At 35.2% G+C, this 14019-nt stretch overlaps 1 long non-coding RNA gene across 1 annotated transcript; it reads right to left on the bottom strand.

The window, feature by feature from the left end:
• Positions 1-1080: 1080 nt before the first annotated feature.
• Positions 1081-1597, bottom strand: LOC130055187 (uncharacterized). Its single transcript, XR_008803474.1, has 2 exons — positions 1461-1597; positions 1081-1284 (listed from the first exon to the last, which is right to left on the bottom strand). It is a non-coding gene; the product is annotated as an uncharacterized LOC130055187 (long non-coding RNA).
• Positions 1598-14019: the final 12422 nt, after the last annotated feature.

Raw genomic sequence — 14019 nt, 5'->3', positions numbered from 1 at the left:
CAGGGGTTTCAACTGTCTCGATAAAAGTGAGCATTTCGTAAATTCTATGGTCGTTATAGTGATCTAATTTGCAAGTACAATCTATCACTGGATCGAATGGACGTGTTTCATACAAATTGTTAGAACGTTCTTTACATACTGTTAACTACGGATTACTCCAGTAGGGCTCACGGCGGTACGTGACCGGTCAACATGGGATACTTACTCCTCCTAGGTACCTAATCATATCTCTGGTATATCCAGGGGTCCGTTTTTGCCTAACTCCCTATTTTGTATTCTTTGTAGGAGTTATGCGATTGATCATTGTTCGTTATCTTCACCTTTCATTGATCACTGTTCGTTATCTTCATCTTTTCATACAATTTTGTCTCTAAGATAAAGAACCTTAATCAATGGTAACCGTGAAGGCAAGGACGAGTGATGAATGGTAAGGTGACGATAACAAACAGTGATTTAAAAAAACATCAGAAATTCAGATCAAGAAATTGTGGTATACTCAGGAAGAATACATACTCTTTTGATAAATCGTATACCTTTCCTCTGAACAACAGAAATGGATTTTGAAATTTGAGTCAAACTCATCCAAACGAACGTTTTACCTCTATTGGTACTCATCCTTGTCCAAGCGGATGATGTCGAACCAAACCTGAGTAAATTAGAAAGTACAATGATTTGCTAACTATTTTTTGTGTTTATGAAGAAAGATTAGATACTAATCACTGTTCGTTATCTTTATCTTTTCATTCATGTGTTTTCCATTTAAATATCCTAGCCTCCTCTTTTAGCTCTAGTTGTCCCAAACCTTGCGGAAGGAGAAAACGTATAAACGATAGCAATTTGTTGGACACCTGTTGTGGTCCAGTTGTTCCGTTCTGGACTACACAGTGTGTGAACAAATTAGGATATTTCAATGTCATGAACTGTATTTCTCTACATCTTCCCATGTAAATATTTTCATTAGCCATATATTGAATAATTTCTATCTAAAATTTAAATATTTTCCGAAATCTAGCTAATACCACCCCGATCCAAACGGTAATGTCCTCTAATACAAATTGAAAAAACGACACTGTATAAGGCTTTTACCTTAAGAAGTTTATTCCCCATAAAGGTACGAGTGATCAAAACTATCCATGACTTCACCCTGATATCACCATAAACCTGTACTTAAGGATGTGTGTTACCACGATTGGATGACTCGAAAGAAGTCGGAAATGTGAAATGTTTGCAGCAGACAGACGCACGATATATCAGAAAAAATGCATAAGCCTTTAACCATTTGAGCTGAAATATGAATTGGAAATCTGTTAGTTTCAGAACACAGTTTTAGATGAACGATTTTCTCTTAAATCAAACGGGAAAAAAGCTCACTCAGTACTTTAAACATTTTTTTCCTGAACCTGATGGAAGCTAATAATGTCAAATATCGAACTATATCCGTTATAGATAAAACTGCTTACCTTAATTTAGCTTTACAAACAAAGGTCATTTACATCGGACCATTTCCACAGAGGTGCTTCATAAACTGCTTCTTTGATCAGCGTGATTACCACGGCATTATCCAGCATGCTGTAACCAGGCGTTACGTCACCAGAATACGGAGAGTTGTTCTACGGTGTATTTTTATGCTGATTATCATTCTATCTCTATTTGGATAATTTTACCTGAGCTGCGACAGGTGTAAAATCTACAGCTGTTAGTTTTCCCCTTAAATCAATGCTAGATTAATACGACAATTGTAACAAAATAATGGTTAGTCAGGAGCCGTTTTCTTTTTTATTGTTATATAATCAAACAAATATAGAAAAAAATCATAATGACATCCGCAATGTTATTGCATTTGTTAAAGTAAAATTAGTAACCTGACGTCATATGACCGTATCAAGAATCTAATTTTGAATCGCAGAAATAAATGTGCGTCATCAATGCTCCACAAATTCTGAGCGTGCGTTCCAAGACCTGGACGATGATTGGTAACAAGCACTTTCTGGGACTGTGGTTTAGCATAATTAAATAGAGGGACAAACAAAACTAAAATTTTACCAAACAAAAGTATGTTGTATATTCCATGGAAAAATTCAGTATATAATGAATACAACTAAATTAACAGTCGATAATATTACTCAATAAAGCCATTCTTCAACTTCACACATGAACTTTTATTCATTACAAGGTATTAATGAGTGAAATAGGTAAAGATGATAAACAGCGATCAATCTCATAAATCCCAAGAATATTAATTCAAAGTCAGAGCAAATAAAAACCCCAGGCCGAAATTTCTCGAAATAAACGTAAGTCGAAACTTGGACCTAGGTATGAGATTTAACTCAAATTTTGCCTGCTCAAATAAACGAAAACTCAAACTTAAATTTGAAATATTTTCAAGAAATCCAAGCCTGGAAACGCACAAGATGGGATCAGGTACCTACAGTGTAGGAGGAGTAAGCATCCTCTGATGACCGGTCATATCCGCCGCGCGTGAGCCATCTATTTCGATCAGGCAGTCAAATCCGTATGAAAAGAAGAATCTACGAATTAATATGAAACGGACAGACAGCAATGAAAAAACCCCATATGACTTAGTATACATAAATATAGGAAGCTGAGGATGGAGAAGCTGAATTCATCCTGTTTGTTATAAAGTTGAGGTACATGCTATCATCATGTATTACTTAGCTTTCAGATTGCTGATGATTGCAAAATGATAGTAAACAGAAAAATACCATTGCTGTGCTTACATTTCCCCACCTCAGCGAGTGTAACCTATGATAAACGTCTCTGATTTGATTACGTTTTAACTTCAAGTTCACATATTTGACTGAGTAAGTTTATATTTACATTTCTCAATGCGTCAGATACCTACTACCTATATGTTAACAGTGATAGTCTTAAATAAAAATAAAAAAATAGGTTCATTGTGTCAAGATAGATTGGATATACTTTTGAAACATACATTGGGTATATTTTTACAATATACATTGGAAGTGTTCTACCAAGCTATGCTATATCAACAGTTGTGAAGGTCTAACTTCAAACGTACTGTGTGGATTCTAAAACATTGTAAAGAACTTCTAGTAAATTTGAAATCGTAAAAGTTTTCTCAAATCAACAACAAAACGTATGACTTTACAACACTTTACACGACCATTCCTCACGCTAAATTAAAGACTAAACTTTTTGACATCATAGACAGTTGCTTCTTCAACAAAAAATGGAAAACGGAAATATTCATATCTAGTGATCAGTCATCCAAAACATTACTTTCTTAAACACCACTCTGATTCCACGCACGAACATTCTAAAGTTGAAATAAAATTATGCTAGAGTTCCTCATTGACAACATTTTCGTGGTCTTTGGTGATCAGGTCTTCAAGAGTCTGTTAGAATTGTACTCCTTTGTTAGCTGACCTGTTTTTATAATCATATGAAGCATAATTTATTCAAAATCTCCTACTTGAGAAGAAAAAAGTTCTTGCTGTGGCCTTGAATTTGACATTTAGATATATCGACGACGTTTTATCTATTAATAATGCTAATTTTCATTCATATATCGATTCGATATATTCCTGTGAACTCAAAATGAAAGACACCACAAAGTCGTCCACTTTTGCTTCATACTTAGATATTGTATTGAAAATAGATATTAACAGCAAACTAACAACTCCACTTTATGATAAACGGGATGATTTTAGCTTCTACATCGTTAATTTCTCATATTTATGTAGTAATTTTCCATTATCGCCTGCATATTTTGTTTATATCTCTCAACTGATTCGATACACAAGAGCTTGCTCTGCGTATGATCACTTTTTAAATAGAGGCAGGATACTGACAAACAAGTTGATGGTGCAGGGGATTCAACAGTCTCGTTTAAAATCAGCATTTAGCAAATTCTATGTGTCGATATAACAATCTAGTTTGCCAATAGAACCTTTTATTGTGTCCAATGCTGTCTGACTTGTTTCATACCGATTGTTAGGCCGTTCTTGTCACACTAATTTTGACTAAGGATGCCTCCGTTTGCCTGATCAGGATTTAGGGCTCACGGCCGGTGTGACCGGTCGACAGGGAATGCTTACTCCTCCTAGGCACCTGATCTTACCTCTGGTATATCTAGGGGTCTGTGTTTGCCCAACTCTCCATTTCTTGTAGGAGTTATGGGATTGATCACTGTTCGTTATCCTCACCTTTCATATAATCTTTATTGAATCCCAAACCATAGTTAAATTATTAACATCTGTTTAACAGTAAAAAGAAAAAGAGATTGATCACTGTTCGTCATCGTCAGCTTTCATAGAAATACAATCCCTGTGGGGCGATCATTAATTCATGAGATACCTATCTCCTAGAATCCCGTGTAACAACGTCAGTTGTTTGCGGTGTCCATGGATTACCGAATTATTGTGTGTCATCGTAACTCTCTACTCATCTTTGGACTGAAAATCCGTCTTTATTTATAAGATTTACAGCGCTGTCATTCCAAATCAAGCCTATATCGCTGGGCTTAATCAAATCAATCTATAATGCAAATACCACGGAGAAAGAAATGAATAATGACAGGAACCAAGGTACAAGTAAGTGACAATTCAATAGAAAACGTCATGGATTCATGAATACTTCAATTTCAAAACAATAAATACATCATGTGCATAAAATATAACCAAAATACATTAATTTTATGCAAATGATAGATAAGGTTTATTTCCTGAGACACTTCACTATTAGATAAAATATTTCACATGGAATGTGATTTAATCATTATTATCTTGTTTAAAAAGTTCGATCTAATTTTTGTCTGCGGTTTCGGTCAAAAACACCTTACGCCATACACTAAAAGAAATGGTGTGAAATTGGTAGTGATATAATATATTCATGGTTTTATCACAATTGTATTGAAATTTTAAAAGAACTTGTTGAAAGGACTGTAAATGATCACAGGTGTTCTTAGCCCTCATAAAACTCGTATTCTAAACCTTCAGGAAAGGACATTTTTTACCGTAATTTAAAAAGAGATTATGTCCAATGTACTTCCACACAATTTGTATCTAATATCTGCAGTCATTTTGGAGTCTTCCGAGTACACATCATCAAAACCGATCCAGGTTTTTGATATGACTATAAGATCGTTAAAATGCTAAGTTTTGAATGTTTTGTGCAGGGCAATTATTTTTCCCAATCACTCTAAGTGTACTGGGATTTTTGTCAAGGACATAAAGTTTGCATTAAATTTTCTAGAGGAGAAACTGCCAAAATACTGAAAATATGGACAATAAGTAATCTTCTAATACCACGACACCTTGATTAAAGTGAGAATAATAATTGTGTTGTATCTACATTTTTGCACTAATGCACCTAATTTTGAAACAGATACACGACTGTCATATTTGATGAGCAAATACAATATAGCCAAAATGTAGCGTTTTTGATGTTATAATTAGATTTCTTGAAATGCATCTGATATTTATATCCCCTCGAATCTCCGATTATAGTAGTGTGTTTGGTTTGTTCGTCTGTCTGTTTGTCTATGCACATAAACTTTAACCTCGTCCCTAACTTTTAAATGGGTGGTGATAGGGATTTCATATTTACATGTGTTTCATTGTGAGAAAATCTTTCTTTGACTTTGTGACCTTCATCATTGGGCTTGACTTACTTTTGAAAAACTTTGACCTAGGCCATAACTCCTGAATGGTTTCATACTCTATGTGCAGATCTATTTTGACAAGGCCATAATTGCTTTGTCGGCATCAGTATTTTGTTATGACATTGCATAGAATATTCATATTAAGTGAGTGGTACATGTATATAACATGTTAAGTGAGATGTTAGGGTTTTAGAGCAATATTTCTGTCTTCATGTCCAATAAATCATCTATTGCTTTAATGCCTAGTGAATAACTGTATTGATATAGCTGCAGTAGAAAATACATGCATTGAAACCGGAACATTGTAATATGTAGAAGTCATTTCTAAAATGAAAGGTGAAGATAACGAACAGTGATCAATCTCATAACTCCTACAAGCAATACAAAATAGATAGTTGGGCAAACACGGACCCCTGGACACACCAGAGGTGGGATCAGGTGCCTAGGAGGAGTAAGCATCCCTTGTCAACCTGTCACACCCGTCGCGAGCCCTATATCCTGTTCAGGTAAACGGAGTTATCTGCAGTCAAAATCAATGTGTCAAGAACGGCTTAACAATCGGTATGAAACACGTCAGACAATATTTGACCCAATGATAGGTTGTATTGACGAACTAGATCGTTATAACGACCATAGAATTTGCGAAATGCTGACTTCAATCGAGACTGTTGAAACACCTGCACCATCATTTTTAATTTTAATATTTAAAAAAGTAATTACTGAGTGATGCTCACCAAGGTTTGGATCTTACAAACTGTACAAGTACAGTGCATCATTTTCAACAACTCAGTGAAAGGTGAAGATAACGAACAGTGATCAATCTCATATCTCCCATAAGCAACACAAAAGAGAGTTGGGCAAACACGGATCCCAGGATATACCAGAGCAAGGATCAGGTGTCTATGAGGAGTAAGCATCCCCTGTCGACAGATCACACCCGCCGTGAGCCTCCTCGCTGAATTGTTTCCTCGAATAAAACAAACAAATCCAAAATCACTACAAGCAGACAATCTTGATTTAATATTAGACAATATATGGAAATAGAGTGGCTGATCAAAAGGGGGAATTATGGGAGTTTGCCCCCATCCTTTTGTTTTAATGAAAAATTGTAATTTTGGGGTCTTTATCCACACACCCTCCACCCCATCATTTTGGACAAAAAAGTATAAACTGGGGTTCACCCTCTCACCTGTGAAAATATCTTGGATTCACCCCTGAAATGAGAAATCGTTTAGTTCAATACTTCAATATGCATAATAAAATGCTAATAGAGAGCAAGATCCATGTGATGAGTAATAAGAAATATCGGTGAGCTATTCTAATCATGTTTGAATATATGCTACTTAGATCGGTAGATCAGTAATCAGTACAATGTTAGTAAATATGATTTCTGTTATTATCCCGAGTAATTGGTCACTTTTCGATTACTTCCAATGTGAAACAACATGATTACTTTTTAGCAATTTTAAAGGAAGTGGCCAATCAGAGGACAACAAGTATGATTGATTACAATGACACGTTTCTCATATCCTGCTATCTATTGTTCTATGTACCTTCACGGAATACTATTTCACAATGTGGCCTTTATTTGTCTGGATGACCAACTTGACTTTCCTTCTGAACGAATTATCGGTCGCCCATCGGAATTCTAAAATTACTCGCAACAAGTGAACTATATATAATCTTTCTTTATTTCTAAACGCCCATACATGTATTCCGTTATAATGATTGCTAAATATATCGTAATGCAACGCCTTCTGGATCTCCCCCTATCGCTCGCCTTCTTACTTCTAGATTTACATAAACTGTGATGGATGAAGACACAGCGTGTGTGTCAACACGGTATTAAAACCATTAACTTCGCGCTGCCTTATTGTTTCCATCTTATGCAATACCTTCTATGTACCTGTATCCCAACCGAGAGTGCATATGTACAGAGTCAAACGGAATGTTTTCAGTCAGCAGGTTACCAAAGAAAATATATTACATGTACAAGGTACATGTAAACAGGTCGACAAGCATCATTAGTTGACTGAAATTAAACAGATGAACATGCATCACAAGTTACTGAAATTAAATAGGTTGATATGCATCACTAGTTGCTAAAATTAGATAGGTTGATATGCATCACAAGTTACTGAAATTAAACAGTTTCACATTTATCACTATTATATGTAGTTTTATTGAAATTAAGCAAGTCGACATTGGTGACTACTTTACTGATTTAGCATGAGAGGTGAAGATAACGAACAGTGATCAATCTCATAACTCCTATAAGTTATCATGTAATAAAGCGGGAAATAGCCTAACACAATCTGTTTGGCTGTGTCTGAAATTATCGTTTAAAACTCGTTACCAGTTCTCAGGTTGGTTCTGAAAGTTGGCTTTTATTTAGTTAAATATATCAGTACCCGGATTCTCGCATTTACGCGTAATCAATCTAAATTTCTAGAAACCCTTTTCTGGTTTTGCAATCAATAGATTTATTCGTATAAACTGATCATATACAGAGTATGGAGAAACTCAGTATGTCACCACATGTACATGAACAAAATAATAAATAAATGATGCATGTGCACATCTCATCAACCTAGAAAACGGATTCTCTCTATCACTACTGAAATAAATTTACATACGTTGTGAATTAAACGATATGTTGGATTTGAGAACGTTTAGTTGCTGGCGACAGTAAGTGGAAACCAGATTTTCCCCATAATGAGTAATCAATTGAGACATCTCTAGATTTGAATAAATGATGATACTCATTAATACTTTGCAGTTGCATGATATACATATTCTATCATCTTGGGGTATATTTCTCAAACCTTTATTAGCTTTATGTATAACATCAAGTTTACCGCAGGTGAGGTACAAGTATATATGTTTTCGTAGTCCCCGAAAAACGGTTCCAAGGTTAAACTGCGGAAAAAGGGAAATCCATGACTTCGATACCAAATAAGTTACAATCCAACAAAATTAACAATCTTTGAAATCTATTCTCTGTCTAAAAGTAATTTGTAACGATTATCACTAAAGATTTAAGAAAACTATCTATGAAAACAATAAGTGTTGGAGTATACATATTCAAAGTCGATGCATTACTATGAAAAATGAGCTGGATGAGATAGAGATCTATCTTTTTGCAGTTAAGAAAATCTCTTTCCATATTTCTGTTTACACAATGATGGCAGCACTGATCTTTTTGCGTATGATGTAATTTTGTTTTACATATTCATACCTCAGTGGATTCAAAACATTATATACTTTTTGGAAACAGAATAAATAAGTAGGTCTGCGAAATGGATTAATTTTGAAAGGTATCAATACATCTGCTTTAATCATGAGAAAATATGTGTGCAATAGATAAATTCATGTAGTTTCATAGCTCATAATGCAGTATAAAAGGGGAAGATAACGAACAGTGATCAATCTCATAACTCCTATAAGCAATACAAACTAGATAGTTAGTTGGGCAAACACGGACCCCTGGACACACCGTGAACCCTATATCTTGATCAGGTAAACGGTGTCATCCGCAGTTAAAATCAGTGTGCCAAGAAAGGTCTAACAATCAGTATGAAACACGCCAGACAGCATTTGACCCAATGATAATTGGCAAACTAGATCGTTATAAGAATTTGCGAAATGCTGACTTTAAACGAGACTGTTACAACACCTGTACCATCAACTTGTTTGTCAGTAGCTTGCCTTGATTAACAAAAATGACCATACACAGAACAGGGTCTTGCGTGTTGAATCAGATATAAACACCATATGCAGGTGATAAAGGAATATTACTACATATATATGGGAAGTTGACGTTGGAGAAGCTGAAATCATCCCGTATGTTATAAAGTTGAGTTGTTAGTTTGCCGTTAATAGTTATTTTCAATAAAATATCTAGTATGAGGCAGACGTGGACGACTCTATGGTGTCTTTATTTCAAGTTCACAGGGATATATCGAATCGACATATGAATGAAAATTAGCATTGTTAATAGATACAACGTCGTCTATATATCTAAATGTGGAATTTAAACATATTTTTTTCTACTTGTGTAGATGTTTTTGAATAAATTTATAAAAACAGGTCAGCTAACAAAGGAGCATAATTCATGCCCATGGGAATTCCAACAGACTGTTGGAAGACCTGATCACCAAAGACCACGAAGATATTGCCAATGAGGAACCCTAGCATATGTTTTATTTCAACTTCAGAGTACTTGTGCGTGGAATCAGAGTGGTTTTTAACAAAGTAATTTTTTGGATGACTGATCACTAGATATGAATATTTCCGTTTTCCATTTTTGTTGAAAAAGCAACTGTCTATGATGTCAAAAAGTTTAGTCTTTAATTTATCGTGAGGAATGGTCGTGTAAAGTGTTAAAAAGTCATACGTGTTTTGATGTTGTTGATTTGAGAAAAGTTTTGCGATTTCAAGTTTACTACATGTTCTTTAGAATATTTTAGAATTCACATCTGACTTACACCACTTCTGACATATGCAGTCGCAGGATAAGTTTGAAGTTTCTCCTTCATAGCTGTTAATATTTTCGTAAGGAGCAAAGATTGGGGCTTGGTAGAGCACTTACTGGATCCAGCAATGTACTAGTATCCCAATCACAATACACACAAAGTTAACCAAACAAAACTCTAGTAGAAAATGTGCGAGACATGAAACATAGAGTTGCAGAGTTATTAAAACCTCAGGTTTGTAATCTTTATTAGTTTTTTGTAGGTAAACGTAATCGGTATGTTACAAAAACTGAAATACAACTCATCCCAGCCCATTGAAAGTTACAAGTTTTATAGAACTTGGAAATAATCTTACGATACCTAGATGCATGTGATTTATATATTTTTACTTTTTCAGTAGCAGTGCTATGCAAATGTGAAGTTGAAAGCGTGTTTGATATCACGATGTGCTACAAATAGTAAATAAAACAATACGATGAAAGGGATTACAACAAGGTAAAATATAAAACCCGTATATATTCGACTTGAAGTATAGAAGAAGAAATAACAGACGCATAATGCATCAAAACGATGCATGCAGGAGTTGAGAGATTGATCAATGTTCGTTATCTTCACCTTTCGTGCAGTTAGGATAGCAAGATCTTGAGAACTCGGAATATCATGATGTAAAACTTATACGGTACCAATTTTGATGCACCAGATGCGCATTTCGACAATTAATGTCTCTTCAGTGATGCTCAACCGAAATGTTTGAAATCCGAAATAACTATGAAGTTTTAGAGCTAAATATGTCCAAAAGTAGCGTGCCAAAAAAGTGGAGCCAAATGCGTCCAAGGATAAGAGCTAAGAAATTGAATGAAACAATACGATGAAAGGGATTAAACAGTGTGCTATACATAGAAATGTAGAAGAAAACATAAATAGACTCATAATTCATCAGAACCATGCATGCAGGTATGATAATGAGATTACGAAAACCCGGAACAACACCTTGCGAGGTATGTAACATCCGAAGACAGTTACATCATATCATTAGGAACGACCACAATGACACTGGTGACGCAGAACTGTTTTAAAACAGCTCTCTCGACCTTTTTGTTGTAAAACGCAAAATTGTATAACTTTAATGATAATTAGCCTGAGGTTAATGTTAGGTTCTCCGACAACTGTCATACATATGTTTGTGTCAATTAAACATCAGGAGTGAAGTAAAACTGACTCAGGTTGAAATTCTCAGAACTTGTATTACTACTTATAACCAATTTCCTTTCTACCACAGAGATCTCAAATTGACTGTTCGAAGTATGTGGATTTTATAGTTTCAAACCGTTATAAGTGTACTTGATAGTACATTTATAAAGCTTGAAATTTTGTATTATCATGTTTACGTGATATTTAGACATAATATATCTTATTTGATATTGTAGCGTCACCTGGACATTTATTGCCTATGCTTTCAGACAAGCCACGCGTAGATTTTCTCTCTTCCTTGTCTATGAAATGCATTAAACTGTTCAAGCTGTCCCTGTAGTCAAGAGGTTTAAAAAACCGATAACAATTGTTTGCATGGAATACATTGTTCCAGACGACTATATGTATCAATGACCAATAACAATCTAATATCCGAGAGAAATATATGACAGACTACGCTTGTTCATTCAAAAGATAGATGTAGCTGTTTTTACAATTTCTTGTAACACTGGGGTTATTTTACAACAACATTAATCGTTTTCTAATCAATGAATCAAATTGAAACAAAAGCGAAATATTAAACTTAGCATATAGAGTACAAAAGTTTCCTCAATTGATACATGCATAATCATACGAGCATTTTTGTTTCTCACTCTAATTCCAATAGACTGGTTCATACTAATTTTTCACTGGATTACAGTTTAGAATAGCCATCGATTGATTTGCTTCAACTTCCACTAAATGCTTACCAATGTTAATATTCAAACCACAATTACAGACAAGACGAGAGGTCGAAATCATGTGAACTAGCCATCGTGTCAGTGTGATTTAAATATGTTATTTACTGGACATCGTGCCAGTGTAATATAAAAATCTCTTGCTGTGGTCTTAAACTCGACATTAATATATATCGACGACGATTTATCAAACAAAAATATTCGTTTTCACTCGTATGTCGATTTATTTTCGATATATCCAATTGAACTCAAAATAAAAGACGCAATAGATACTTCTACTCGTATATTTGCTTCCTACCTGGGTGTCTATAAAACGTAGAAGATAGCATTAAACTAGCCAAAAAAACCCGGATGATTTCAGCTTCTCCATTGCCAATATCTCATACCTACCATTGTGTCAAATGCTGTCTGACATGTTTTATACAGATTAATATGCCGTTCTTGGCACAGTGATTTCGACTACGGATAACTCCGTTTACCTGATAGGAATAGAGGGCTCACGGCGGGTGTGACCGGTCGACAGGGGATGCTTACTCCTCCTAGGCACCTTATCCCACCTTTGGTATGTCAAGGGGTCCGTGTTTGCCCAACTAGTGCAAACGGACATGGTCTGCATATCAGTTTGAAATCGAATCAGGCTACTGAGAAACAAGTTGATGTTGCAGGGGTTTGAACAGTCTCGTTTAAAGACAGTATTTCGCAAATTATGTGGCTTTTATAACGATCTAATTAAAATACAACCCATCATTAGGTTGAATGCTGTCTGGCGTGCTTCATACCAATTGTCAGAGCGTTCTATACATACTGATTTTTACTACGGATTATTACACTTAACCGATCAAAATAAGGAGCTCACAGTTGGTATAGGCAGTCAACAGGGGACGATTACTTCTCCTAGGCACCTCCTTACACCACGGGTAAGTCCAAGGATCTGAGTTTGCCCTACTCTCAATTTTGTATCCGTTATAAGAATTATAAGTTGATGTTACAAGGGATAAAAAGGTTTAGTTTAATGCCAGCATTTTGCAAATTTTATAGTCGTTATAATGGTTTAGATTGCCCATAATACCTATCATTGGGTCAACGTTGTTTGACGTGTTTCATACTGATTATCAGGCCGTTCTTGGAACATTGATATTGACTACGGACTACTCCGTTTACCTGATCAAGACATAGGTCTCAGGGTGGGTGTGATCGGTCGACAGGGCGTGCTTACTCCTCTTAGGCACCTGATGCCACCTCTCGTATGTCCAGGGATCCGTGTTTGCCAAACTCTTTATCTTGTATTCCTTGTGGGAGTTTTGAGGTTGATTTCTGTTCGTTATCTTTGCATTTCATGCTAATACAAATAGTTACTAACAAAGGAAAAGAAGCCGTAAACATAAGCAGCATTCTTCGTCATAAAAAATTAAGTCTTGTATTTCAGCATATTTCAAATTCTTCAAGTCTACACCTTATATTTCCTACAGATATACTTCTATTATTGTATCCACCTTTCATCCAACCTTTTTCAATACAAACAGACTTTACAAATCCTAGATATACAGTGCCTAGATATAGACCATTACATACACAATCCTCCTACCTGTTGTTGTTCTTTGTCTTCTTTCAACTACAGTCCAGCTGGCACTGTCATTACTGTTGATGTTGATATCGTTGAAAATAGAACCCGACATCACTTATTTTAAAAGGTCCTAATGCAGAAAACCTCGGTCTTTCAATTGGCGACAGAACGTCATCTCTATTATGAATTATGTCGAAGATTTTTCCATATGATGGGCTACATATGAAAAAGAAGAACTTGATACATTATCCATCATCAGAATGGATTAAAAGTATAAGAGGAATATAAAAATCCTGCATTAGACACATCAAAACAAAAGTAAGTAACATCTATCATTCTGTGTTTAGTAAACCAGGAGTAATACAAGAATTAGATAGGTCACATTAGGAATATATGTCGGTTCCAGTC

Source organism: Ostrea edulis, chromosome 5, assembly GCF_947568905.1.
Source record: "Ostrea edulis chromosome 5, xbOstEdul1.1, whole genome shotgun sequence".
In the NCBI taxonomy this organism is placed as follows: Eukaryota; Metazoa; Mollusca; class Bivalvia; order Ostreida; family Ostreidae; genus Ostrea; species Ostrea edulis.
Note: the sequence above shows the minus strand (reverse complement) of the source record. Positions and strands in the feature narration are given on the sequence as shown.